Raw genomic sequence first — 27,465 nt, forward strand, 5'->3', positions numbered from 1 at the left:
CGTCTGTACTTCTTTTCTCGAGCTCGTACCGGTGCGTAAAACATATTTTTTTATCTGTGAGGGTTCGACATTTGGCTGGCAAAAACTTTCTGCAAGACGTTTTCGTTTCACAGCTGGAACCTGTCGTAACGGTTGTTGTCGGCTGCCTTTACAACAGCTAGGAAGCGCTTTGCTGGCAAGGCGTGCGCCTAATCAGATCTCCCTGTGGGGTTGCAGAAAGTTTTCGTCTGTACTTCTTTTCTCGAGCTCGTACCGGTGCGTAAAACATATTTTTTTATCTGTGAGGGTTCGACATTTCGCTGGCAAAAACTTTCTGCAAGACGTTTTCGTTTCACAGCTGGAACCCGTCGTAACGGTTGTTGTCGGCTGCCTTTACAAGAGCTAGGAAGCGCTTTGCTGGCAAGGCGTGCGCCTAATCAGATCTCCCTGTGGGGTTGCAGAAAGTTTTCGTCTGTACTTCTTTTCTCGAGCTCGTACCGGTGCGTAAAACATATTTTTTTATCTGTGAGGGTTCGACATTTCGCTGGCAAAAACTTTCTGCAAGACGTTTTCGTTTCACAGCTGGAACCTGTCGTAACGGTTGTTGTCGGCTGCCTTTACAACAGCTAGGAAGCGCTTTGCTCGCAAGGCGTGCGCCTAATCAGATCTCCCTGTGGGGTTGCAGAAAGTTTTCGTCTGTACTTCTTTTCTCGAGCTCGTACCGGTGCGTAAAACATATTTTTTTATCTGTGAGGGTTCGACATTTCGCGGGCAAAAACTTTCTGCAAGACGTTTTCGTTTCACAGCTGGAACCTGTCGTAACGGTTGTTGTCGGCTGCCTTTACAACAGCTAGGAAGCGCTTTGCTGGCAAGGCGTGCGCCTAATCAGATCTCCCTGTGGGGTTGCAGAAAGTTTTCGTCTGTACTTCTTTTCTCGAGCTCGTACCGGTGCGTAAAACATATTTTTTTTATCTGTGAGGGTTCGACATTTCGCTGGCAAAAACTTTCTGCAAGACGTTTTCGTTTCACAGCTGGAACCTGTCGTAACGGTTGTTGTCGGCTGCCTTTACAACAGCTAGGAAGCGCTTTGCTGGCAAGGCGTGCGCCTAATCAGATCTCCCTGTGGGGTTGCAGAAAGTTTTCGTCTGTACTTCTTTTCTCGAGCTCGTACCGGTGCGTAAAACATATTTTTTTATCTGTGAGGGTTCGACATTTGGCTGGCAAAAACTTTCTGCAAGACGTTTTCGTTTCACAGCTGGAACCTGTCGTAACGGTTGTTGTCGGCTGCCTTTACAACAGCTAGGAAGCGCTTTGCTGGCAAGGCGTGCGCCTAATCAGATCTCCCTGTGGGGTTGCAGAAAGTTTTCGTCTGTACTTCTTTTCTCGAGCTCGTAACGGTGCGTAAAACATATTTTTTTATCTGTGAGGGTTCGACATTTGGCGTGCAAAAACTTTCTGCAAGACGTTTTCGTTTCACAGCTGGAACCTGTCGTAACGGTTGTTGTCGGCTGCCTTTACAACAGCTAGGAAGCGCTTTGCTGGCAAGGCGTGCGCCTAATCAGATCTCCCTGTGGGGTTGCAGAAAGTTTTCGTCTGTACTTCTTTTCTCGAGCTCGTACCGGTGCGTAAAACATATTTTTTTATCTGTGAGGGTTCGACATTTGGCTGGCAAAAACTTTCTGCAAGACGTTTTCGCTTCACAGCTGGAACCTGTCGTAACGGTTGTTGTCGGCTGCCTTTACAACAGCTAGGAAGCGCTTTGCTGGCAAGGCGTGCGCCTAATCAGATCTCTCTGTGGGGTTGCAGAAAGTTTTCGTCTGTACTTCTTTACTCGAGCTCGTACCGGTGCGTAAAACATATTTTTTTATCTGTGAGGGTTCGACATTTGGCTGGCAAAAACTTTCTGCAAGACGTTTTCGTTTCACAGCTGGAACCTGTCGTAACGGTTGTTGTCGGCTGCCTTTACAACAGCTAGGAAGCGCTTTGCTGGCAAGGCGTGCGCCTAATCAGATCTCTCTGTGGGGTTGCAGAAAGTTTTCGTCTGTACTTCTTTTCTCGAGCTCGTACCGGTGCGTAAAACATATTTTTTTATCTGTGAGGGTTCGACATTTGGCTGGCAAAAACTTTCTGCAAGACGTTTTCGTTTCACAGCTGGAACCTGTCGTAACGGTTGTTGTCGGCTGCCTTTACAACAGCTAGGAAGCGCTTTGCTGGCAAGGCGTGCGCCTAATCAGATCTCTCTGTGGGGTTGCAGAAAGTTTTCGTCTGTACTTCTTTTCTCGAGCTCGTACCGGTGCGTAAAACATATTTTTTTATCTGTGAGGGTTCGACATTTGGCGTGCAAAAACTTTCTGCAAGACGTTTTCGTTTCACAGCTGGAACCTGTCGTAACGGTTGTTGTCGGCTGCCTTTACAACAGCTAGGAAGCGCTTTGCTGGCAAGGCGTGCGCCTAATCAGATCTCCCTGTGGGGTTGCAGAAAGTTTTCGTCTGTACTTCTTTTCTCGAGCTCGTACCGGTGCGTAAAACATATTTTTTTATCTGTGAGGGTTCGACATTTGGCTGGCAAAAACTTTCTGCAAGACGTTTTCGTTTCACAGCTGGAACCTGTCGTAACGGTTGTTGTCGGCTGCCTTTACAACAGCTAGGAAGCGCTTTGCTGGCAAGGCGTGCGCCTAATCAGATCTCTCTGTGGGGTTGCAGAAAGTTTTCGTCTGTACTTCTTTACTCGAGCTCGTACCGGTGCGTAAAACATATTTTTTTATCTGTGAGGGTTCGACATTTGGCTGGCAAAAACTTTCTGCAAGACGTTTTCGTTTCACAGCTGGAACCTGTCGTAACGGTTGTTGTCGGCTGCCTTTACAACAGCTAGGAAGCGCTTTGCTGGCAAGGCGTGCGCCTAATCAGATCTCTCTGTGGGGTTGCAGAAAGTTTTCGTCTGTACTTCTTTTCTCGAGCTCGTACCGGTGCGTAAAACATATTTTTTTATCTGTGAGGGTTCGACATTTGGCTGGCAAAAACTTTCTGCAAGACGTTTTCGTTTCACAGCTGGAACCTGTCGTAACGGTTGTTGTCGGCTGCCTTTACAACAGCTAGGAAGCGCTTTGCTGGCAAGGCGTGCGCCTAATCAGATCTCTCTGTGGGGTTGCAGAAAGTTTTCGTCTGTACTTCTTTACTCGAGCTCGTACCGGTGCGTAAAACATATTTTTTTATCTGTGAGGGTTCGACATTTGGCTGGCAAAAACTTTCTGCAAGACGTTTTCGTTTCACAGCTGGAACCTGTCGTAACGGTTGTTGTTGGCTGCCTTTACAACAGCTAGGAAGCGCTTTGCTGGCAAGGCGTGCACCTAATCAGATCTCTCTGTGGGGTTGCAGAAAGTTTTCGTCTGTACTTCTTTACTCGAGCTCGTACCGGTGCGTAAAACATATTTTTTTTATCTGTGAGGGTTCGACATTTGGCTGGCAAAAACTTTCTGCAAGACGTTTTCGTTTCACAGCTGGAACCTGTCGTAACGGTTGTTGTCGGCTGCCTTTACAACAGCTAGGAAGCGCTTTGCTGGCAAGGCGTGCGCCTAATCAGATCTCTCTGTGGGGTTGCAGAAAGTTTTCGTCTGTACTTCTTTACTCGAGCTCGTACCGGTGCGTAAAACATATTTTTTTATCTGTGAGGGTTCGACATTTGGCTGGCAAAAACTTTCTGCAAGACGTTTTCGTTTCACAGCTGGAACCTGTCGTAACGGTTGTTGTCGGCTGCCTTTACAACAGCTAGGAAGCGCTTTGCTGGCAAGGCATGCGCCTAATCAGATCTCTCTGTGGGGTTGCAGAAAGTTTTCGTCTGTACTTCTTTTCTCGAGCTCGTACCGGTGCGTAAAACATATTTTGTTTATCTGTGAAGGTTCGACATTTGGCTGGCAAAAACTTTCTGCAAGACGTTTTCGTTTCACAGCTGGAACCTGTCGTAACGGTTGTTGTCGGCTGCCTTTACAACAGCTAGGAAGCGCTTTGCTGGCAAGGCGTGCACCTAATCAGATCTCTCTGTGGGGTTGCAGAAAGTTTTAGTCTGTACTTCTTTACTCGAGCTCGTACCGGTGCGTAAAACATATTTTTTTATCTGTGAGGGTTCGACATTTGACTGGCAAAAACTTTCTGCAAGACGTTTTCGTTTCACAGCTGGAACCTGTCGTAACGGTTGTTGTCAGCTGCCTTTACAACAGCTAGGAAGCGCTTTGCTGGCAAGGCATGCGCCTAATCAGATCTCTCTGTGGGGTTGCAGAAAGTTTTCGTCTGTACTTCTTTTCTCGAGCTCGTACCGGTGCGTAAAACATATTTTTTTATCTGTGAGGGTTCGACATTTGGCTGGCAAAAACTTTCTGCAAGACGTTTTCGTTTCACAGCTGGAACCTGTCGTAACGGTTGTTGTCGGCTGCCTTTACAACAGCTAGGAAGCGCTTTGCTGGCAAGGCATGGGCCTAATCAGATCTCTCTGTGGGGTTGCAGAAAGTTTTCGTCTGTACTTCTTTACTCGAGCTCGTACCGGTGCGTAAAACATATTTTTTTTATCTGTGAGGGTTCGACATTTGGCTGGCAAAAACTTTCAGCAAGACATTTTCGTTTCACAGCTGGAACCTGTCGTAACGGTTGTTGTCGGCTGCCTTTACAACAGCTAGGAAGCGCTTTGCTGGCAAGGCGTGCGCCTAATCAGATCTCCCTGTGGGGTTGCAGAAAGTTTTCGTCTGTACTTCTTTACTCGAGCTCGTACCGGTGCGTAAAACATTTTTTTATCTGTGAGGGTTCGACATTTGGCTGGCAAAAACTTTCTGCAAGACGTTTTCGTTTCACAGCTGGAACCTGTCGTAACGGTTGTTGTCGGCTGCCTTTACAACAGCTAGGAAGCGCTTTGCTGGCAAGTCGTGCACCTAATCAGATCTCCCTGTGGGGTTGCAGAAAGTTTTCGTCTGTACTTCTTTACTCGAGCTCGTACCGGTGCGTAAAACATTTTTTTATCTGTGAGGGTTCGACATTTGGCTGGCAAAAACTTTCTGCAAGACGTTTTCGTTTCACAGCTGGAACCTGTCGTAACGGTTGTTGTCGGCTGCCTTTACAACAGCTAGGAAGCGCTTTGCTGGCAAGGCGTGCGCCTAATCAGATCTCTCTGTGGGGTTGCAGAAAGTTTTCGTCTGTACTTCTTTACTCGAGCTCGTACCGGTGCGTAAAACATATTTTTTTATCTGTGAGGGTTCGACATTTGGCTGGCAAAAACTTTCTGCAAGACGTTTTCGTTTCACAGCTGGAACCTGTCGTAACGGTTGTTGTTGGCTGCCTTTACAACAGCTAGGAAGCGCTTTGCTGGCAAGTCGTGCACCTAATCAGATCTCTCTGTGGGGTTGCAGAAAGTTTTCGTCTGTACTTCTTTACTCGAGCTCGTACCGGTGCGTAAAACATATTTTTTTTATCTGTGAGGGTTCGACATTTGGCTGGCAAAAACTTTCTGCAAGACGTTTTCGTTTCAGAGCTGGAACCTGTCGTAACGGTTGTTGTCGGCTGCCTTTACAACAGCTAGGAAGCGCTTTGCTGGCAAGGCGTGCGCCTAATCAGATCTCTCTGTGGGGTTGCAGAAAGTTTTCGTCTGTACTTCTTTACTCGAGCTCGTACCGGTGCGTAAAACATATTTTTTTATCTGTGAGGGTTCGACATTTGGCTGGCAAAAACTTTCTGCAAGACGTTTTCGTTTCACAGCTGGAACCTGTCGTAACGGTTGTTGTCGGCTGCCTTTACAACAGCTAGGAAGCGCTTTGCTGGCAAGGCGTGCACCTAATCAGATCTCTCTGTGGGGTTGCAGAAAGTTTTAGTCTGTACTTCTTTACTCGAGCTCGTACCGGTGCGTAAAACATATTTTTTTATCTGTGAGGGTTCGACATTTGGCAGGCAAAAACTTTCTGCAAGACGTTTTCGTTTCACAGCTGGAACCTGTCGTAACGGTTGTTGTCGGCTGCCTTTACAACAGCTAGGAAGCGCTTTGCTGGCAAGCCATGCGCCTAATCAGATCTCTCTGTGGGGTTGCAGAAAGTTTTCGTCTGTACTTCTTTTCTCGAGCTCGTACCGGTGCGTAAAACATATTTTTTTATCTGTGAGGGTTCGACATTTGGCTGGCAAAAACTTTCTGCAAGACGTTTTCGTTTCACAGCTGGAACCTGTCGTAACGGTTGTTGTCGGCTGCCTTTACAACAGCTAGGAAGCGCTTTGCTGGCAAGGCGTGCGCCTAATCAGATCTCCCTGTGGGGTTGCAGAAAGTTTTCGTCTGTACTTCTTTTCTCGAGCTCGTACCGGTGCGTAAAACATATTTTTTTATCTGTGAGGGTTCGACATTTCGCTGGCAAAAACTTTCTGCAAGACGTTTTCGTTTCACAGCTGGAACCTGTCGTAACGGTTGTTGTCGGCTGCCTTTACAACAGCTAGGAAGCGCTTTGCTGGCAAGGCGTGCGCCTAATCAGATCTCCCTGTGGGGTTGCAGAAAGTTTTCGTCTGTACTTCTTTTCCCGAGCTCGTACCGGTGCGTAAAACATATTTTTTTTATCTGTGAGGGTTCGACATTTCGCTGGCAAAAACTTTCTGCAAGACGTTTTCGTTTCACAGCTGGAACCTGTCGTAACGGTTGTTGTCGGCTGCCTTTACAACAGCTAGGAAGCGCTTTGCTGGCAAGGCGTGCGCCTAATCAGATCTCCCTGTGGGGTTGCAGAAAGTTTTCGTCTGTACTTCTTTTCTCGAGCTCGTACCGGTGCGTAAAACATATTTTTTTATCTGTGAGGGTTCGACATTTCGCTGGCAAAAACTTTCTGCAAGACGTTTTCGTTTCACAGCTGGAACCTGTCGTAACGGTTGTTGTCGGCTGCCTTTACAACAGCTAGGAAGCGCTTTGCTGGCAAGGCATGCGCCTAATCAGATCTCCCTGTGGGGTTGCAGAAAGTTTTCGTCTGTACTTCTTTACTCGAGCTCGTACCGGTGCGTAAAACATATTTTTTTATCTGTGAGGGTTCGACTTTTCGCTGGCAAAAACTTTCTGCAAGACGTTTTCGTTTCACAGCTGGAACCTGTCGTAACGGTTGTTGTCGGCTGCCTTTACAACAGCTAGGAAGCGCTTTTATGGCAAGGCATGCGCCTAATCAGATCTCCCTGTGTGGTTGCAGAAAGTTTTCGTCTGTACTTCTTTACTCGAGCTCGTACCGGTGCGTAAAACATATTTTTTTATCTGTGAGGGTTCGACATTTCGCGGGCAAAAACTTTCTGCAAGACGTTTTCGTTTCACAGCTGGAACCTGTCGTAACGGTTGTTGTCGGCTGCCTTTACAACAGCTAGGAAGCGCTTTGCTGGCAAGGCGTGCGCCTAATCAGATCTCCCTGTGGGGTTGCAGAAAGTTTTCGTCTGTACTTCTTTTCTCGAGCTCGTACCGGTGCATAAAACATATTTTTTTTATCTGTGAGGGTTCGACATTTCGCTGGCAAAAACTTTCTGCAAGACGTTTTCGTTTCACAGCTGGAACCTGTCGTAACGGTTGTTGTCGGCTGCCTTTACAACAGCTAGGAAGCGCTTTGCTGGCAAGGCGTGCGCCTAATCAGATCTCCCTGTGGGGTTGCAGAAAGTTTTCGTCTGTACTTCTTTTCTCGAGCTCGTACCGGTGCGTAAAACATATTTTTTTATCTGTGAGGGTTCGACATTTCGCTGGCAAAAACTTTCTGCAAGACGTTTTCGTTTCACAGCTGGAACCTGTCGTAACGGTTGTTGTCGGCTGCCTTTACAACAGCTAGGAAGCGCTTTGTTGGCAAGGCATGCGCCTAATCAGATCTCCCTGTGGGGTTGCAGAAAGTTTTCGTCTGTACTTCTTTACTCGAGCTCGTACCGGTGCGTAAAACATATTTTTTTATCTGTGAGGGTTCGACATTTCGCTGGCAAAAACTTTCTGCAAGACGTTTTCGTTTCACAGCTGGAACCTGTCGTAACGGGTGTTGTCGGCTGCCTTTACAACAGCTAGGAAGCGCTTTTATGGCAAGGCATGCGCCTAATCAGATCTCCCTGTGTGGTTGCAGAAATTTTTCGTCTGTACTTCTTTACTCGAGCTCGTACCGGTGCGTAAAACATATTTTTTTATCTGTGAGGGTTCGACATTTCGCGGGCAAAAACTTTCTGCAAGACGTTTTCGTTTCACAGCTGGAACCTGTCGTAACGGTTGTTGTCGGCTGCCTTTACAACAGCTAGGAAGCGCTTTGCTGGCAAGGCGTGCGCCTAATCAGATCTCCCTGTGGGGTTGCAGAAAGTTTTCGTCTGTACTTCTTTTCTCGAGCTCGTACCGGTGCGTAAAACATATTTTTTTATCTGTGAGGGTTCGACATTTGGCTGGCAAAAACTTTCTGCAAGACGTTTTCGTTTCACAGCTGGAACCTGTCGTAACGGTTGTTGTCGGCTGCCTTTACAACAGCTAGGAAGCGCTTTGCTGGCAAGGCGTGCGCCTAATCAGATCTCCCTGTGGGGTTGCAGAAAGTTTTCGTCTGTACTTCTTTTCTCGAGCTCGTACCGGTGCGTAAAACATATTTTTTTATCTGTGAGGGTTCGACATTTCGCTGGCAAAAACTTTCTGCAAGACGTTTTCGTTTCACAGCTGGAACCTGTCGTAACGGTTGTTGTCGGCTGCCTTTACAACAGCTAGGAAGCGCTTTGCTGGCAAGGCGTGCGCCTAATCAGATCTCCCTGTGGGGTTGCAGAAAGTTTTCGTCTGTACTTCTTTTCTCGAGCTCGTACCGGTGCGTAAAACATATTTTTTTATCTGTGAGGGTTCGACATTTGGCTGGCAAAAACTTTCTGCAAGACGTTTTCGTTTCACAGCTGGAACCTGTCGTAACGGTTGTTGTCGGCTGCCTTTACAACAGCTAGGAAGCGCTTTGCTGGCAAGGCGTGCGCCTAATCAGATCTCCCTGTGGGGTTGCAGAAAGTTTTCGTCTGTACTTCTTTTCTCGAGCTCGTACCGGTGCGTAAAACATATTTTTTTATCTGTGAGGGTTCGACATTTCGCTGGCAAAAACTTTCTGCAAGACGTTTTCGTTTCACAGCTGGAACCCGTCGTAACGGTTGTTGTCGGCTGCCTTTACAACAGCTAGGAAGCGCTTTGCTGGCAAGGCGTGCGCCTAATCAGATCTCCCTGTGGGGTTGCAGAAAGTTTTCGTCTGTACTTCTTTTCTCGAGCTCGTACCGGTGCGTAAAACATATTTTTTTATCTGTGAGGGTTCGACATTTCGCTGGCAAAAACTTTCTGCAAGACGTTTTCGTTTCACAGCTGGAACCTGTCGTAACGGTTGTTGTCGGCTGCCTTTACAACAGCTAGGAAGCGCTTTGCTCGCAAGGCGTGCGCCTAATCAGATCTCCCTGTGGGGTTGCAGAAAGTTTTCGTCTGTACTTCTTTTCTCGAGCTCGTACCGGTGCGTAAAACATATTTTTTTATCTGTGAGGGTTCGACATTTCGCGGGCAAAAACTTTCTGCAAGACGTTTTCGTTTCACAGCTGGAACCTGTCGTAACGGTTGTTGTCGGCTGCCTTTACAACAGCTAGGAAGCGCTTTGCTGGCAAGGCGTGCGCCTAATCAGATCTCCCTGTGGGGTTGCAGAAAGTTTTCGTCTGTACTTCTTTTCTCGAGCTCGTACCGGTGCGTAAAACATATTTTTTTTATCTGTGAGGGTTCGACATTTCGCTGGCAAAAACTTTCTGCAAGACGTTTTCGTTTCACAGCTGGAACCTGTCGTAACGGTTGTTGTCGGCTGCCTTTACAACAGCTAGGAAGCGCTTTGCTGGCAAGGCGTGCGCCTAATCAGATCTCCCTGTGGGGTTGCAGAAAGTTTTCGTCTGTACTTCTTTTCTCGAGCTCGTACCGGTGCGTAAAACATATTTTTTTATCTGTGAGGGTTCGACATTTGGCTGGCAAAAACTTTCTGCAAGACGTTTTCGTTTCACAGCTGGAACCTGTCGTAACGGTTGTTGTCGGCTGCCTTTACAACAGCTAGGAAGCGCTTTGCTGGCAAGGCGTGCGCCTAATCAGATCTCCCTGTGGGGTTGCAGAAAGTTTTCGTCTGTACTTCTTTTCTCGAGCTCGTACCGGTGCGTAAAACATATTTTTTTATCTGTGAGGGTTCGACATTTGGCGTGCAAAAACTTTCTGCAAGACGTTTTCGTTTCACAGCTGGAACCTGTCGTAACGGTTGTTGTCGGCTGCCTTTACAACAGCTAGGAAGCGCTTTGCTGGCAAGGCGTGCGCCTAATCAGATCTCCCTGTGGGGTTGCAGAAAGTTTTCGTCTGTACTTCTTTTCTCGAGCTCGTACCGGTGCGTAAAACATATTTTTTTATCTGTGAGGGTTCGACATTTGGCTGGCAAAAACTTTCTGCAAGACGTTTTCGCTTCACAGCTGGAACCTGTCGTAACGGTTGTTGTCGGCTGCCTTTACAACAGCTAGGAAGCGCTTTGGTGGCAAGGCGTGCGCCTAATCAGATCTCCCTGTGGGGTTGCAGAAAGTTTTCGTCTGTACTTCTTTTCTCGAGCTCGTACCGGTGCGTAAAACATATTTTTTTATCTGTGAGGGTTCGACATTTGGCTGGCAAAAACTTTCTGCAAGACGTTTTCGTTTCACAGCTGGAACCTGTCGTAACGGTTGTTGTCGGCTGCCTTTACAACAGCTAGGAAGCGCTTTGCTGGCAAGGCGTGCGCCTAATCAGATCTCCCTGTGGGGTTGCAGAAAGTTTTCGTCTGTACTTCTTTTCTCGAGCTCGTACCGGTGCGTAAAACATATTTTTTTATCTGTGAGGGTTCGACATTTGGCTGGCAAAAACTTTCTGCAAGACGTTTTCGTTTCACAGCTGGAACCTGTCGTAACGGTTGTTGTCGGCTGCCTTTACAACAGCTAGGAAGCGCTTTGCTGGCAAGGCGTGCGCCTAATCAGATCTCTCTGTGGGGTTGCAGAAAGTTTTCGTCTGTACTTCTTTACTCGAGCTCGTACCGGTGCGTAAAACATATTTTTTTATCTGTGAGGGTTCGACATTTGGCTGGCAAAAACTTTCTGCAAGACGTTTTCGTTTCACAGCTGGAACCTGTCGTAACGGTTGTTGTCGGCTGCCTTTACAACAGCTAGGAAGCGCTTTGCTGGCAAGGCGTGCGCCTAATCAGATCTCTCTGTGGGGTTGCAGAAAGTTTTCGTCTGTACTTCTTTTCTCGAGCTCGTACCGGTGCGTAAAACATATTTTTTTATCTGTGAGGGTTCGACATTTGGCTGGCAAAAACTTTCTGCAAGACGTTTTCGCTTCACAGCTGGAACCTGTCGTAACGGTTGTTGTCGGCTGCCTTTACAACAGCTAGGAAGCGCTTTGCTGGCAAGGCGTGCGCCTAATCAGATCTCCCTGTGGGGTTGCAGAAAGTTTTCGTCTGTACTTCTTTTCTCGAGCTCGTACCGGTGCGTAAAACATATTTTTTTATCTGTGAGGGTTCGACATTTGGCGTGCAAAAACTTTCTGCAAGACGTTTTCGTTTCACAGCTGGAACCTGTCGTAACGGTTGTTGTCGGCTGCCTTTACAACAGCTAGGAAGCGCTTTGCTGGCAAGGCGTGCGCCTAATCAGATCTCCCTGTGGGGTTGCAGAAAGTTTTCGTCTGTACTTCTTTTCTCGAGCTCGTACCGGTGCGTAAAACATATTTTTTTATCTGTGAGGGTTCGACATTTGGCTGGCAAAAACTTTCTGCAAGACGTTTTCGTTTCACAGCTGGAACCTGTCGTAACGGTTGTTGTCGGCTGCCTTTACAACAGCTAGGAAGCGCTTTGCTGGCAAGGCGTGCGCCTAATCAGATCTCTCTGTGGGGTTGCAGAAAGTTTTCGTCTGTACTTCTTTACTCGAGCTCGTACCGGTGCGTAAAACATATTTTTTTATCTGTGAGGGTTCGACATTTGGCTGGCAAAAACTTTCTGCAAGACGTTTTCGTTTCACAGCTGGAACCTGTCGTAACGGTTGTTGTCGGCTGCCTTTACAACAGTTAGGAAGCGCTTTGCTGGCAAGGCGTGCGCCTAATCAGATCTCTCTGTGGGGTTGCAGAAAGTTTTCGTCTGTACTTCTTTTCTCGAGCTCGTACCGGTGCGTAAAACATATTTTTTTATCTGTGAGGGTTCGACATTTGGCTGGCAAAAACTTTCTGCAAGACGTTTTCGCTTCACAGCTGGAACCTGTCGTAACGGTTGTTGTCGGCTGCGTTTACAACAGCTAGGAAGCGCTTTGCTGGCAAGGCGTGCGCCTAATCAGATCTCTCTGTGGGGTTGCAGAAAGTTTTCGTCTGTACTTCTTTACTCGAGCTCGTACCGGTGCGTAAAACATATTTTTTTATCTGTGAGGGTTCGACATTTGGCTGGCAAAAACTTTCTGCAAGACGTTTTCGTTTCACAGCTGGAACCTGTCGTAACGGTTGTTGTCGGCTGCCTTTACAACAGCTAGGAAGCGCTTTGCTGGCAAGGCGTGCGCCTAATCAGATCTCTCTGTGGGGTTGCAGAAAGTTTTCGTCTGTACTTCTTTTCTCGAGCTCGTACCGGTGCGTAAAACATATTTTTTTATCTGTGAGGGTTCGACATATGGCTGGCAAAAACTTTCTGCAAGACGTTTTCGTTTCACAGCTGGAACCTGTCGTAACGGTTGTTGTCGGCTGCCTTTACAACAGCTAGGAAGCGCTTTGCTGGCAAGGCTTGCGCCTAATCAGATCTCTCTGTGGGGTTGCAGAAAGTTTTCGTCTGTACTTCTTTTCTCGAGCTCGTACCGGTGCGTAAAACATATTTTTTCATCTGTGAGGGTTCGACATTTGGCTGGCAAAAACTTTCTGCAAGACGTTTTCGCTTCACAGCTGGAACCTGTCGTAACGGTTGTTGTCGGCTGCCTTTACAACAGCTAGGAAGCGCTTTGCTGGCAAGGCGTGCGCCTAATCAGATCTCCCTGTGGGGTTGCAGAAAGTTTTCGTCTGTACTTCTTTTCTCGAGCTCGTACCGGTGCGTAAAACATATTTTTTTATCTGTGAGGGTTCGACATTTGGCGTGCAAAAACTTTCTGCAAGACGTTTTCGTTTCACAGCTGGAACCTGTCGTAACGGTTGTTGTCGGCTGCCTTTACAACAGCTAGGAAGCGCTTTGCTGGCAAGGCGTGCGCCTAATCAGATCTCCCTGTGGGGTTGCAGAAAGTTTTCGTCTGTACTTCTTTTCTCGAGCTCGTACCGGTGCCTAAAACATATTTTTTTATCTGTGAGGGTTCGACATTAGGCTGGCAAAAACTTTCTGCAAGACGTTTTCGCTTCACAGCTGGAACCTGTCGTAACGGTTGTTGTCGGCTGCCTTTACAACAGCTAGGAAGCGCTTTGCTGGCAAGGCGTGCGCCTAATCAGATCTCCCTGTGGGGTTGCAGAAAGTTTTCGTCTGTACTTCTTTTCTCGAGCTCGTACCGGTGCGTAAAACATATTTTTTTATCTGTGAGGGTTCGACATTTGGCTGGGAAAAACTTTCTGCAAGACGTTTTCGTTTCACAGCTGGAACCTGTCGTAACGGTTGTTGTCGGCTGCCTTTACAACAGCTAGGAAGCGCTTTGCTGGCAAGGCGTGCGCCTAATCAGATCTCCCTGTGGGGTTGCAGAAAGTTTTCGTCTGTACTTCTTTTCTCGAGCTCGTACCGGTGCGTAAAACATATTTTTTTATCTGTGAGGGTTCGACATTTGGCTGGGAAAAACTTTCTGCAAGACGTTTTCGTTTCACAGCTGGAACCTGTCGTAACGGTTGTTGTCGGCTGCCTTTACAACAGCTAGGAAGCGCTTTGCTGGCAAGGCGTGCGCCTAATCAGATCTCCCTGTGGGGTTGCAGAAAGTTTTCGTCTGTACTTCTTTTCTCGAGCTCGTACCGGTGCGTAAAACATATTTTTTTATCTGTGAGGGTTCGACATTTGGCTGGCAAAAACTTTCTGCAAGACGTTTTCGTTTCACAGCTGGAACCTGTCGTAACGGTTGTTGTCGGCTGCCTTTACAACAGCTAGGAAGCGCTTTGCTGGCAAGGCGTGCGCCTAATCAGATCTCTCTGTGGGGTTGCAGAAAGTTTTCGTCTGTACTTCTTTACTCGAGCTCGTACCGGTGCGTAGAACATATTTTTTTATCTGTGAGGGTTCGACATTTGGCGTGCAAAAACTTTCTGCAAGACGTTTTCGCTTCACAGCTGGAACCTGTCGTAACGGTTGTTGTCGGCTGCCTTTACAACAGCTAGGAAGCGCTTTGCTGGCAAGGCGTGCGCCTAATCAGATCTCTCTGTGGGGTTGCAGAAAGTTTTCGTCTGTACTTCTTTACTCGAGCTCGTACCGGTGCGTAAAACATATTTTTTTATCTGTGAGGGTTCGACATTTGGCTGGCAAAAACTTTCTGCAAGACGTTTTCGTTTCACAGCTGGAACCTGTCGTAACGGTTGTTGTCGGCTGCCTTTACAACAGCTAGGAAGCGCTTTGCTGGCAAGGCGTGCGCCTAATCAGATCTCTCTGTGGGGTTGCAGAAAGTTTTCGTCTGTACTTCTTTTCTCGGGTTCCTACCGGTGCGTAAAACATATTTTTTTATCTGTGAGGGTTCGACATTTGGCTGGCAAAAACTTTCTGCAAGACGTTTTCGTTTCACAGCTGGAACCTGTCGTAACGGTTGTCGTCAGCTGTCCTTACGACTGCTCAGTAGTGCTTTGCTGGCAAGGCGTGTGTGGGTTTTGAGTTGTGTGCAGTGGCACACGCAGTTTTCATTTGCACTTCTCTTGTCGTGTTCCTCCTGTTGTGTAAAACTGAATGTTCGGACTCTGCAGCTTCGAAATTTGGCTGGCAAAAATTTTTCTGCCGGTCATTTTCGCCTTTAAGATAGAACCTGCCATGAAGGCTGCTAGCTGTTTTCATGTGGACATGGCTGTCTTTTCTTTTGTAGAGTTTGTAGTGGCACGTTTCAATGAGTGTTTATTATGTTTGGCTTTGACATCAAGTGCTTTCCTGGTAAGTCGTGTTTGGTTGTTGGAGTGTGTAAGGAAGTGCGCGCTGTTTTCATCTTAAATTCTTACCTTTCTATTTGACGGTCACAAGCCCTTGGTCTTCGTGGTGCAGTTTTGCAGTTAGGGACTCTGCAAGAGGCGTGATGTTCATAAGAGGCGTGATGTTTCATCTGGATTACATTACCAAAGGCAGCTTCGAAACAAATTCTCCTATTCTAGAAAATTTCTTTATGTAGTCGGCATCACGCGGCAAATCCCCCATAACAAAGTCATGCTAGCACAATTTGAGTTAACTTCTGTTGCCGTTTTTCTGTTTTGGAGGTCGTGTCTTACTTTTTTTTTTTGCCCTCCCAAGTCACTTCAAGAGACTGGAATATTTATAAAAAAATTTTAGCAGAAAATAAACATCTTTTTTTTTCACATAATTATGTGCAATTTTATTACATGTAAAGAAATCAGCTGCATTATACAAATATATAAAATATATATACCCAGATCTTATTGTTGTGTAATTAGGGGAGAAATGAAGCTGATTTCTTTAGACGTGGTAAAATTGTAAAATGCTTTTAAAGATGCCAATTTTTATGCTTGTAAAGTTATTTCGTGGTAAATAATTTTGGAATGTTTTAAAAATATGTGGAATGATTGATTTTTTTATAGAAATATTTTTTTTTGTCTACATCCTCTAACTGTCCTCTAACTGTTAAATAAAATAAGTATGAAACAGTTATTACTATGTGCATGATTTTGTTTGATGGCTGTGCAGAGTACCATAATGAAACCTTGGTAGTCCCCACACCTTGACCTTCTAAATTTCATGTCATGAAAAAAATAGCTAAAATGTTGGAATATAGTTTAATACTCCTCCCAGGAACATGGCTTTCACATAAATATATTTATACAAAAAAATTACTAAATATTCCCTGGTTCATCATTGTACGATCCAATATCGAAACACCTAATAGCTTCTGTAAAAATTTTGCTTAGTCATGGATGTTGGCAGTTTGGTGGGGAAGGTGCTTGGACCAGGTGCTTGGACTCATTAAAGAATGACAATTCATTTTGTGAAATAGATGGATTGTCTATGCAGAGCAAGATTCATTATTTATAAAGAAAGTTTCATAGAGTTTATAGCAGCAGTATGACGCTAGTTAGGAAACACGCAGATTTCTTGAAGGACACATGCAAAGGAAAAAACTTTGTTTTAAAACAGGCTAGATGGAAAAAGAATATTATAAAACAAATTTACAACGAAGAAAAGAAAATTTAGAGCTACATTTACGGCGCTATCCGAATTTGTAGTTGGTGCCCGCAGAGCAGCCGCTGGTCACGTGGTAGGCCCGCGCGCTGCCGCACTGCGCCGCCGCAAAGTCACGCCGCCGCCGCACGCTGAGCGTTGTGTGACACCGCTTCAACGGGTTTCTCCACACCGCCTTTGCCGCACCAGTTCGTCTGCTTCGAGGCGCTGCTGCCATCATCTGACCGGCGCACAGGTCTGTCACATCTGCTTGCGCTTTTTCAGAAGTTTCCTTTGGGCTCTAAAAGTTACTTATTCATCTTAGTTTTTTTTTATGCTTCCAACAAAGATGAATAAGTTACTTTTAGGGGCCATAGGAAGCTTCCAAAAGAGCGCAAGCACCGCGTATCAAATATGGGCCTCTCACGTGATAAAAGGGCCACTTTTCCGCGGTGCCTGCGGGCACCAACTACAAATTTGTATAGCGCCGTATATATAGCTCTAAAAATATTTTTTCTTTGTTGTAAAATCGTTTGATGACATCCTTTTTCCATCTAATCTGTCTAAAAAAATTTTTTTTCTTTGCATGTGTCCTTTAACTGATTCTAAGAAATAATTTAGGTTTTCCATGGCGAGGTCCCAGATGAAAAGATTCATGCTTCTATCTTAGCTGTGACTTGAAAAAGTGAAGTTTAAGGGATTAGGGCATAGGAATAAAATTTCTTGTCATGAAACCAAGCATGCGGTTAGCAGTCTTAATGACGCGCTCTATGCGAAAGTTCCATGAAAGGTTGCATCTAGGGTGACCACCTTCCTGCTAGCGAAATGCGGGACACGCGGAACAGGGGGGGGAGGGAGAGGGGGAGGGGGTAGAGGAAATTTGTGAACACGCACACCACGAACCGAGGGTCTGTTAACACATTTAATATACTGTGCTGTTTATAGAGCTGGAAACTGTATTGCAGCTATTAAGCTAAAATAATTTTCACTCCCAGTGATATGTTTTTATGCCAAATGTGTTATTTAATGAAGGCATAAAATCCAGCTGCAGCAGAACTCAATGCATCAAATGAAATTAAGAAACAGTAAATCTTTTACGGGTTATTGTTTCCTATCAACGTTTACTTTAATCAACATCGTCCTACACACATTTTTAACATTATGTTCTTTTTCCACCTTTGTGAGTTGCAGGCTTTTTGCCTTGTCTGGTTGTCGTCACTAAAAAAAATCTCCACAACAACCTTTTCGCATTAAGACAACTATATGAAATAATTACAATAATTTATAGTTACCACATTAACTACACACAACTATTGGTGAGCATTTTTCTGAATATTTGGCCACCAAGGGAAGAGGCACAACGGCGCATGCACGTCAGTCTTCCTACAAGAACGACGGTGGCTTTCTGCAATGCTTAGATACAAAAATGGCGTACCACTCCGATTCACATGATTACCAGCGACCTCCGCGCTTCTTCGTGGCCCGTTGTTCGGTAGCACCATGAGTTGCAGAGTGAATTTTACGATGGTATAAAATGCGGGACATTTTGAAAATTTGGGGATTTCTCGCGGGGCGCGGGACACGAGCCCTCAATGTGGGACAGTCCCGCGAGTCGTGGGACGGGTGGTCACCCTACTTGCATCTTGCGTGAACACCAAGCTACTGGCAAGAACAAATGAACTCCAAACCAATGTTATTTATGTATTGGGTAGTACAAATGGCATATTACAACGAGACATGCGTTGATTTGCATCTTGCAATGTTCAGTTCCATTAGCCATGTACAACGTCGGCTATTTATTCTTACGAAGCCAAACTGCAAGAAGCTCGTCTCGTTGTCAGTCTATATCTTTTGCTAAATAACTCAGTCATGTGTAAATAAACAGGCAGGGGACAAAATGCAGGCTGCTGGAGTTCTTGACGTAAACGAGGGAAACTTAATGAACCTAAAACATGAGCCCTGTAGAACACCGGAGTTAACGCTTTGTTAATGAGTAAGTAGACTCAATGTTTAAAAAATGTAAGCAATGAAGCGATAAACTAAATAAACTAGAGTGGGCTTAAGGTGCAGTATGGCGACTGCATAGCCATGTAACAGTTATAACCACCTAAATACACCGAGTAAAAAGTGTAATAAAAACGGCCTCCGCAAAGCAATAAACTAGAGTGGGCTTAAGGTGCAGTGTAGCGACTGCATAGCCATGTAACAGTTATAACCACCTAAATACACCGAGTAAAAAGTGTATTAAAAACGGCCTCCGCAAAGCAATAAACTAGAGTGGGCTTAAGGTGCAGTGTAGCGACTGCATAGCCATGTAACAGTTATAACCACCTAAATACACCGAGTAAAAAGTGTATTAAAAACGGCCTCCGCAAAGCATTAAACTAGAGTGGGCTTAAGGTGCAGTGTAGCGACTGCATAGCCATGTAACAGTTATAACCACCTAAATACACCGAGTAAAAAGTGTATTAAAAACGGCCTCCGCAAAGCAATAAACGAGTGGGCTTAAGGTGCAGTGTAGCGACTGCATAGCCATGTAACAGTTATAACCACGTAAATACACCGAGTAAAAAGTGTATTAAAAACGGCCTCCGCAAAGCAGTGCGGCGGTCCTATTTGAGATAGACCAACGAATAGGCCGCTACGGAGGTGCCAGGATCACAATGTCCTTTGCTTTTGGCTGCTTAAAAAATGATTTCTTTAAACAACCTAATTTAGACAAGCATGTGAAAAAACAACTCTTCTGTGGGCAAAAAAAATTGTACAGCAATATTTATTGTGTGAGACTGATTTTAGTTTGCAGCCATCTTAAATTGCATGAATTACAAAGTGGGTGTTCTGCGACGTTTAGCACCCATTGGCTGCTATACTTCTCGTTGGCTAAGAGTTTGACTGAGAGCTTAGATCTTGGTTGTTAAACCTTTGTTAGACGTTGTAATTTCCTTTTGAGCGGTATATTTTTACGTTTAAAGAATAACTCATGTAATGAAAGTGATCATTTTTTTTTCCAAAGGTTTTAAAAGACGGGCACTTTCATTTGGATTGTCCCCAACAGTTATCTGCAAACAACCTGATGGTGGACGTTGAGGTAGATGGAAGGTCGTTGATGTATATCAGGAATAGGAGGGGTCCTATTATGCTCCCTGTGGGACACCTGATGTGACAGGACATTGGGATGAAAGGGCGTTGTTTCATCTCACTGACTGCGTTCGGCCACGTAAGAAGGCTGCTATCCAGTCTACAATCAAAGGGTCTATTTGGAGGTGTGAAAGCTTTAGTAGTAAGCGACAATGCGGAACTGTATCGGATGCCTTAGCCAAGTCGATGAAGATGCCACGAGTCTAGGTACCAGCATGGGTGTTGAAGTGCAAATCAGTGATAAATTCAAAGAGGGGAGTATTACATGAGCATTTTTGTCTGAAGCCATGCTGAAGCAGAAAAATGTGGTCAATCCTGTCGAGGTGTTCCATGATAGTTGAAAAAATGACATGTTCCATCACTTTGCACGTGACGCTCGTAAGGGATATAGGACAGCAGTTGGAGGGGTCGGATTTTATACCCATTCGAAAATTGGTTAAATGATAAAGAAATTCCAATCTGTTGGGACGATACGTGAGTCAGGGCTGAAAAAGTAGAGAAGCGGAATTATTTAGAATTTTTGAAGATATTCCAGTGTCTTGGCAGCAAAGTGGGACGGGAGCGATAATTTGTAAATGAAAGTGTAGACATGCGCACAAAGAGGCGGGGGCAAAGGAAGCGTCTCCTGCTTGAATACTGTCGAAAAAAAGCTGTTCCACCTATGCATCACTGTCGCAGAGGCAGGCAACCTCCTGGTTTGTAAACAGTGGACTACATCGGGTTTCCCTAGGATTTACAATTTTCCAAAACTTGCTTTTTCATTATTACCTGTCACAACTCCAAATAATTCATTTTTCGCTTTTTTTTATTTCTTTTTTTATATTTTTTTTTACCAAAGACTATGTTCTGACCAGTCACCGTCCCTGTTCTTTTTTCCCTCTGAAAGAGCCTTTCCGTTTTGTTTAACATGCACTTTAATGCATTTGTAAACCATGGCAATAGCGAGTCTCATCCAGCAAAAAATGTTTTAAAATTGATTGACCTATATTTGTGAACTTCATGTTTAATCAGACTCCATTTTTTTATTCCACTGAGAGACCTAAATAATGTTTGTATGAAATCATGTAGGAAAAGGTCCAGCGACAAATTAATTGCATCAATATTCGCCCTAGCATAGTTAAAAATTCGCTTCCGATCATTTTCTTGGTTTCCAAAAGGAAATGTTATTTGAACGTGGACAATTGCATGATCGCTAATGAAGTCGAGAACATTTGTGGCGCTTACCTATTTGGGTTGCTCGAATATTCGAAATTTCAAATTGTAGTTCCGAATAATACACTATTCGATATTACCTTCGAGAAGAACTGCACTATTCGCGTTTGTTTAAGTGTTGATTGTGGTGGGTTAGCCCCATTGAGTGTGCTTCTTACCAAGCAGCGGTGTGCTGCGGAGAAGCAATACCCGCGTAAGCGAGCTCCGCGGGTGTTGCTACTCCACAGCGCACCAGTGCTTGGTAAGAAGCACACTCAATGCGGTAACCCGCCACGATAAGCATTTGAAAAAGTAAGAATATTGTAATTGCGTGCTTGGAAGTAAAGCATACATTCAAAACAGGATGGTGCGCCTTGTGGGGTTCTTTACGGAAATCCCTCCACAAATAATCGCCGCCCGATCAGTATGCGCTCCACCCGTCACCCAGGGAGTGACATAACACAACGAGAAGACAGCAAATGGGTTTACTGTACCTCTCGGTTGTTCATCGTCGAGAACCGGCAGTTCAGGCCCGCTGACCCTTGTTGTCGCCCGTCGATCAGAGCTCACAGTCGAAGTCCGTGTCCAGGCCTGCGGATCGCCTTTCCCACGTTAGCGCTGCGTAGGCTGGCTATCCCGGGCTATCAATGCCCGAGTCTCGCTGCGGAATCACCCCGGGATCATCATAGCCCAGGTCATATGGCCAGGGCTTGCCGTTTTTACCGGTCTTGCTCCAGACCTCGCTGGTGGACCGCTCCAGGGTTCGCCATGGGCCAGGCCAGACAGCTTGGCCCCCAACGTTCTTGTTCAGCTTCAGCCTCGCTCAGCACGCACTGTCTCGCGCCAGCTCGTGTCTTCTCCGCCGTCCGCCTGTCACGTGCCGTCTGCCTCATCTTTCACCCTCGGCTCCCACACCCTCCCCCCCTCAAGGCCCGGACTTCGGGGGACTTCATGGGCCTCAGGGAGCCACTGGGCTTCATGGGCGGCCGCTATTGTCGGAGTGGCCACCATGCAGCGTCCGAAAGCGGCGTAGGTGGTGGTGGCTAGCGAAGCCGTCAGACAATGACGACCTGCCTGTCGCTCGCTGTCCCACTCACCGCGATGCAGCAGGGGGCTTGCTCGAAGCTGGTCCAACCGACGCAGACAGACCTGCCCCGTTCCGCTTAGAGGTCACAGCGGGCTTAAAACTGCCTGCCTGAATTGTTCATCAGGCCGAAAAACTGTCAGCCACCCTGAGCACTTGGGAAAACGAATGGACCCGTCTTCCCTCCCGGTGGGCTTCCTGGGTTACGCCGTCTATGGCCGTCTTTCCAAGAAGCTATTCTGCGCAGAACAAAGTGTTAAAACAATACACAACGAACAAGTATTCTGCTGCAGACTGTGGCAGTGGCCATAGCCTCTACCGCCAAATAGCTTGCCGACGGGTTCGTATACCATGCGGCTAACTCAGCAGGTCCGCATTCCGGAACTCGCTCCTGGGTCGCCAAGAACAGGAAATTTCTTGTGTCCTACCGTACCCTCATGTTATACGTCTTCCCAAATGCGACGACGGTAGTATATCCTTTCAAGCCAGCGATGTGAGCCGGGCAAGCCTCCTCGTTTGTATCTCGCCGAGTAAGCCTAGAAGTAAGACACGACGCTCGCGTCTTTATACCTCGGGTGCCCTTCTCACCTCGGAGCAAGCGATGCGGCAAAACCACTAGCTGCATTGCCCAACGCGCGAGTTTCCTTCAGAACAGTTAACGATGGACTAAACCTAGTCCATCTTTTGCGTAAGCGAAAGGATCCAAAGCTTGTGGCGGGATGGCCATATGCTATACCCGCGTACCGCAACGGCTACATATACCATGTGCTACCCAACGTCAGCGTCCCGTTCCGTCTACGTGCGTACGAGATCTAGGGACCAATCGGTCCTCGGAGGGGGCGGCAGCCCAGCGAGTAAGCACGCTTAAACCGTTCACGCGTCAAGGCAAACTGGACAGCTGCAAGCCACCTAAATGTCTACCACCTCATCCCCCGCCAGGTCGTGACGCGACATAACTTATTAAAAGTCTTGCTGTCACTGCCACGACCGGCCAGAGTGAAGTCGAGAAAGAACCATATAGAACATTTCTTAGCTTTCTTGGAACGACCCCCCTCAAGGGAGAGTCGTCCCTCTGCCCTTCGTCGGTTGTTGGAGTGACGCGAAGCAACTAGCCGTCTTGGCCCAGCAGTTACAAATCATAGTGCTATTAACTCGCCTGCCAGCGTTCCCAATGTCAACCGCAATTTCCGCTAGTTTATCCGACACCCGCTGACAATCTCGTCCGCCAGTGTTCCCGGTGTCAACTGCTATTCCCGCAGTCTTTCCGACACCCACCGATAAAAACCCATCTGCACCCCGGGCCTCGACAAGCGCTTGCTTGCCTACCGCATCACCCCAAGCCTAAATCCTAAATCTGCAATGAGTCCTGGCTGTTTCCCTATTGCTAGTCGTTATCCTGCCTTCCAGCGAACATGCCGTTCCTCTTTTCTGCCTCCGAAGTCGACTTTCTTACATCTTAATTGCGCTCCTCGCCTCCTGCCAACCACTATTCTGGGGTACCCGAGAAGGGTGTATCTCAAAACGTCCCATTCGCATTTGAACCTTGCACATTTCGACCCATTCTCATTTGGTCCTTTCTCGTTTGAACCTTCTCATAAGATCCGAATCGTGTTTTTCGCAACTGGTCCCATTCTCATTTCGCCCGTTCGCGCTACGACCGAATGGCACTAGCTCGGCATGCTTTTAACGTCTTTATGCTTTCGCGGCTTTGTTGATGAGTCTTACCTTGCTTGAGCCCACAACATACCATCAGATATATGTTATGTGTAGAGGTACGCACTGAGAATCGTACATTGACGCCTGCTTCCCTTCCTCTAAGCATACGAGAAAAAAAAGCGATGAACATTTAATTTGGAAACTTTGAACAAAAATAGCATACATTACGGCAGTGGTTCTCAACCATTGATGTTTCGCAGACGCCTTGTAGAAAGGCGGAGATGATGGAGGACCCCGTTCGGGGTGAGGGGAATAGAAAGGTATAGGTTATCATGATAATTATTTAATAAATAAATATAACTAATTGCTAGTGTACAGTAGATTGATCTCATTGACATACATACGAGAGTACTCTCCCGAAAACTGGAACGTTTCTTCTGAAGGTGAAGAAAGACAACTAATATTGCCGTGCCTGATCTGACAAGACAGGGCCTCGCGGACCCCTAGGATGTCTTCGCATGGTGGTGCACGAATGCACCCGATGTCAAAAGCCCAGTGTCCAATACCCCGCGGCAAACACCCCGTCCTTTTTACCCCGCTTTCAAAAGCCCCAGTTTCAGAAGCCCATGATGCGAATCCCCCGTGTCAGGTGGCCAGGTCCTCAACTTGACGGCTGATCATTCTGCTTTTAACTAAAAGAAAATGTGTAGTCCAGCTTGTGTAACGTAATCATGAGGTACCCGGGGCTTAAGTAATGAATAACTGGATAAAGCTTCCGTTCTTCAGGCGTGCACTAAACACATTCACGTCTTGCGACGTTAGAAGTGAAAATACGAAGACAATATCATTCACTGGCAAAACATTTGATGTTACAGCTATTATCAATAAGCATTTAACCGAAGCTTTCGTTGACTCTGAAGCACGCGCGGATTCACAATTCCGACGAAGTGGGTTCTGTCAAAGCTGTTAAACCGCAGATCATGGCGCCATATTTATCGCAGCAAAAGTATTTGTACTCGTCTAGCTAGATAAACTTTATAACTTTGCGTCTGAGTATCCTTCTATGATAGCGGAGTGCATTGCTGGTGATGCAGATTTATGCAGTTGGCCACTTGTACATCTTTCTAAGTGTTTCGGCGATTGAAGTAACCTTATTTTGTTTTTTCTTTCAATTGCATGACCCTTAGTAGGCGCATGGAACAATGCAGGTTGAAGCGCAAAGAGGGTGGGAGGGGCAGTGAGGACGGGGCTTTTGGCACGCGAAGAATACGGGACGGGGTAATTGAACGCGGGGTTTTTCGAAATGTGGGGCTAATGAAGCGGGGCTTTTGCGACAGGGATTCTGTACACGGGGCAATCGTGCTACACCCGTCTTCGCAGACCCCCTTTTGAGAACCACTGCATTGCAGAAGTAGCGGCATAGTCCCAAGTCGAGAGACCTCAAACGACGTGACATTTTGGAATATGATCTGGCTGCGATAAATAGTTTGTCTGTTTTACTGTCAACTAGTAGCTTTTCACGACGACCCCGACGCACTGCTAAAATCCTTAGCAGAGAGAGTATGCCTGTAGTGCGGCACACACACACGCACAAAATATGTCGATGTATTTATTAATATTACCATAAAAAACGATTGTGGTATAGAAAGAGTCAAGTGCGACGGGTCAAAGCGAGATATTCTTGAGAATGGCCGTTTTGAAAAGGGCCAGGGGAAAAGGGCGAAACGAGAACGGGCCCAAATGACGAGGGTTGGAATGCGAAAGAGAGAAGATCTTTTTGAGAATGGTTGTTTTGAGAAGGGCCAAGTGAGAAGGTCGAAACAAGAACGGGCTCAAATGATAACCACCCACCCGAGAAAGCGCGTCCGCAAACTCGTCCTTCGAGCCCTTTAGGTACTCAATTAGAGGAGACACCTGCTAAGCTCTGCTGTGAGACAAGTCTCCCAAATTCCAACATACTTTGTCTCAATGGGCATCGTTAGCGTTAGTGAACAACCCGCTCAACGAATCCGTCGGACTCCCTGGGGATGACTAGAAGCAGAGGCATACCGAACGGGCCCCACGTTGGATGCGCCATTTTAATGTGAGGTTCTTTACGGAGATCCCTCTACTAATAATCGCTGCCCGATCGGTATGCGCTCCGCCCGTCACCCAGGGAGTGACATAACACAACGAGAAGACAGCGAATTGGTTTACTGTACCTCTCGGTTGCCCGTCGTCGAGAACCGGCAGTCCAGGCCCGCCGACCCTTGTTGTTGCCCATCAATCAGAGCTCACAGTCGAAGTCCGTGTCCAGGCCTGCGGATCGTCTTTCCCACGCCAGCATGCGTAGGCTGGCTGTCCCAGGCTATCAATGCCCGAGTCTCGCTGCAGAACTACCCCGTGATTGTCATAGCCCAGGTCATATGGCCAGGGCTCGCCGTTTCCACCGGTCTTGCTCCAGACCTCGATGGTGGACCGCTCCGGGGTTCGCCATGGGCCAGGCCAGGCAGCTTGGCTCCGACGTTCTTGTTCGGCTTTAGCCTCGCACAGTACGCACTGTCTTGCACCAGCTCGTGTCATCTCCGCCGACCGCCTGTCACGTGCCGTCTGCCTCATCTTTCACCCTCGGCTCCCACAACCTGTGCCGACTGTATTGGAAAATAAAGGATCGGTGGCCGAGTGGTCTAGCGCACACCAGCTCGGAGCAAGTGGAGCGAAAGCTCGCGCTGCAGAACCCAGGGATCCTGGGTTCGAGCCCCACCCCTGCCCGTTTCGATCTGGATGAGCATCGTACCGGCGTGCGGTCGTGTATCACTACTGCGTGATGCACGTTAAAGACCCCAGGCTAGCGGCTGAACCGCACTGGCTAAATTTCTCATCTACAGCTGGGAGACTCGTCGCCCCTGTGAGGCAGACCAAGTTCTAGGCTGTATAAACACACACACAACCCAATTTTTTTTTAAAGGAAAACCTTGTGAATGTGTATATCTGCATTGTAGTAAAAGTTTCAAAATTATACTGTTATGCAAGAGTATACTATGTTAGGCAGAGATGCCCTTACAACCTGCATTCATTATGCATCATTCATTTTTTTTACTAGAGATTAAAGAAAGAATATTTTATATAGCAAGATTTGTAAATTAACTCCATCAATTAATAACCTACCATAACCCAGTTGGCCATCTCTACAGTATTCATTTAATGTCAAATTCATTGTTTAATTGCCATCGACACCAGACCTTCTGAGGTCAAAGTTCATAAATATAGATAGATTAAACTTAGTTTATAAATGAACAAGTGGAACAACCTTCACAAGTTTCCGTCTAAGTATTATGCAATGGTAGTGAAAGGCGTGGAAAAACTACTCGATATTCAAATTGAAAATATTCGGTCAAAACCTCTATTCGCTTCGAACCCAAAATCCAATATTCGCACAGGACTAGTTCCTAATGTTAATAATGAATAGATCTAAAATTGCGTCAATGCGGGTAGGGGAGTTTACAACTTGGTGCAATCCGAAACAGCCTACCAAGGCAAGAAAATCATTGCACTGAGCAGGATTTGAACACTACATGGACGGGCTGAGAGTCACCCAGATGAATCCAGGGCAATTAAAATCACCTTCTGATATTAAATCATTGTTTGGGTAGAATTCTGTTAAGTGCCCCAAAGAACTATACATGGCTTCATGAAAGTCACTTATATTTGACTTTGGCAGCCAATGACAAGCACCAATGAATAACCTACGATAACCCAGCTGAAGACGTACCCACAGGGTTTCGAGCAAGGAGTCGGAAGATATTAGTGAACATTTTAGATTGCACTTTAGAGCAATAAGTACACAGCCACCCCTTGCGCTAAAGCTATCTTTTCGGTATACATTGTACTCTTTGCTCAATGTCAGGTACTTACCGTCTACGCATGATGTAAATTAGGTTTCAGTTGCTATGATAATGTCCATTTCGCAAGAGGTGGTGATGCTTTCAAATTCTACCTCTTAAGAGGCTACTAAAATTTACTACAAAAAAAGACAGTGTTGAACAGAAGATTTGTGCACATTCGGGGGTTGTCAGTCAACTGCACGGGGAACTTCAAGTGGCCTTTAAATTGAAATGACAGTTTCAGCAACACTGTCATATATTTCACTGCC

General features: G+C 46.4%; 1 long non-coding RNA gene across 1 annotated transcript in view; it reads right to left on the reverse strand.

Moving 5' to 3' along the window:
• LOC120848941 overlaps window positions 1–15,158 on the reverse strand; it is a 222,986-nt gene extending 207,828 nt beyond the window's left edge. Inside the window, exon 1 of the long non-coding RNA XR_005717805.3 lies at window positions 15,097–15,158. This is a non-coding gene — a long non-coding RNA (uncharacterized LOC120848941). The remainder of the gene's footprint in view (window positions 1–15,096) is intronic.
• Window positions 15,159–27,465: the final 12,307 nt, after the last annotated feature.

The sequence above is a fragment of the Ixodes scapularis genome, unplaced genomic scaffold (assembly GCF_016920785.2).
Source record: "Ixodes scapularis isolate PalLabHiFi unplaced genomic scaffold, ASM1692078v2 ptg000854l_1__unscaffolded, whole genome shotgun sequence".
Lineage (NCBI taxonomy): Eukaryota > Metazoa > Arthropoda > Arachnida > Ixodida > Ixodidae > Ixodes > Ixodes scapularis.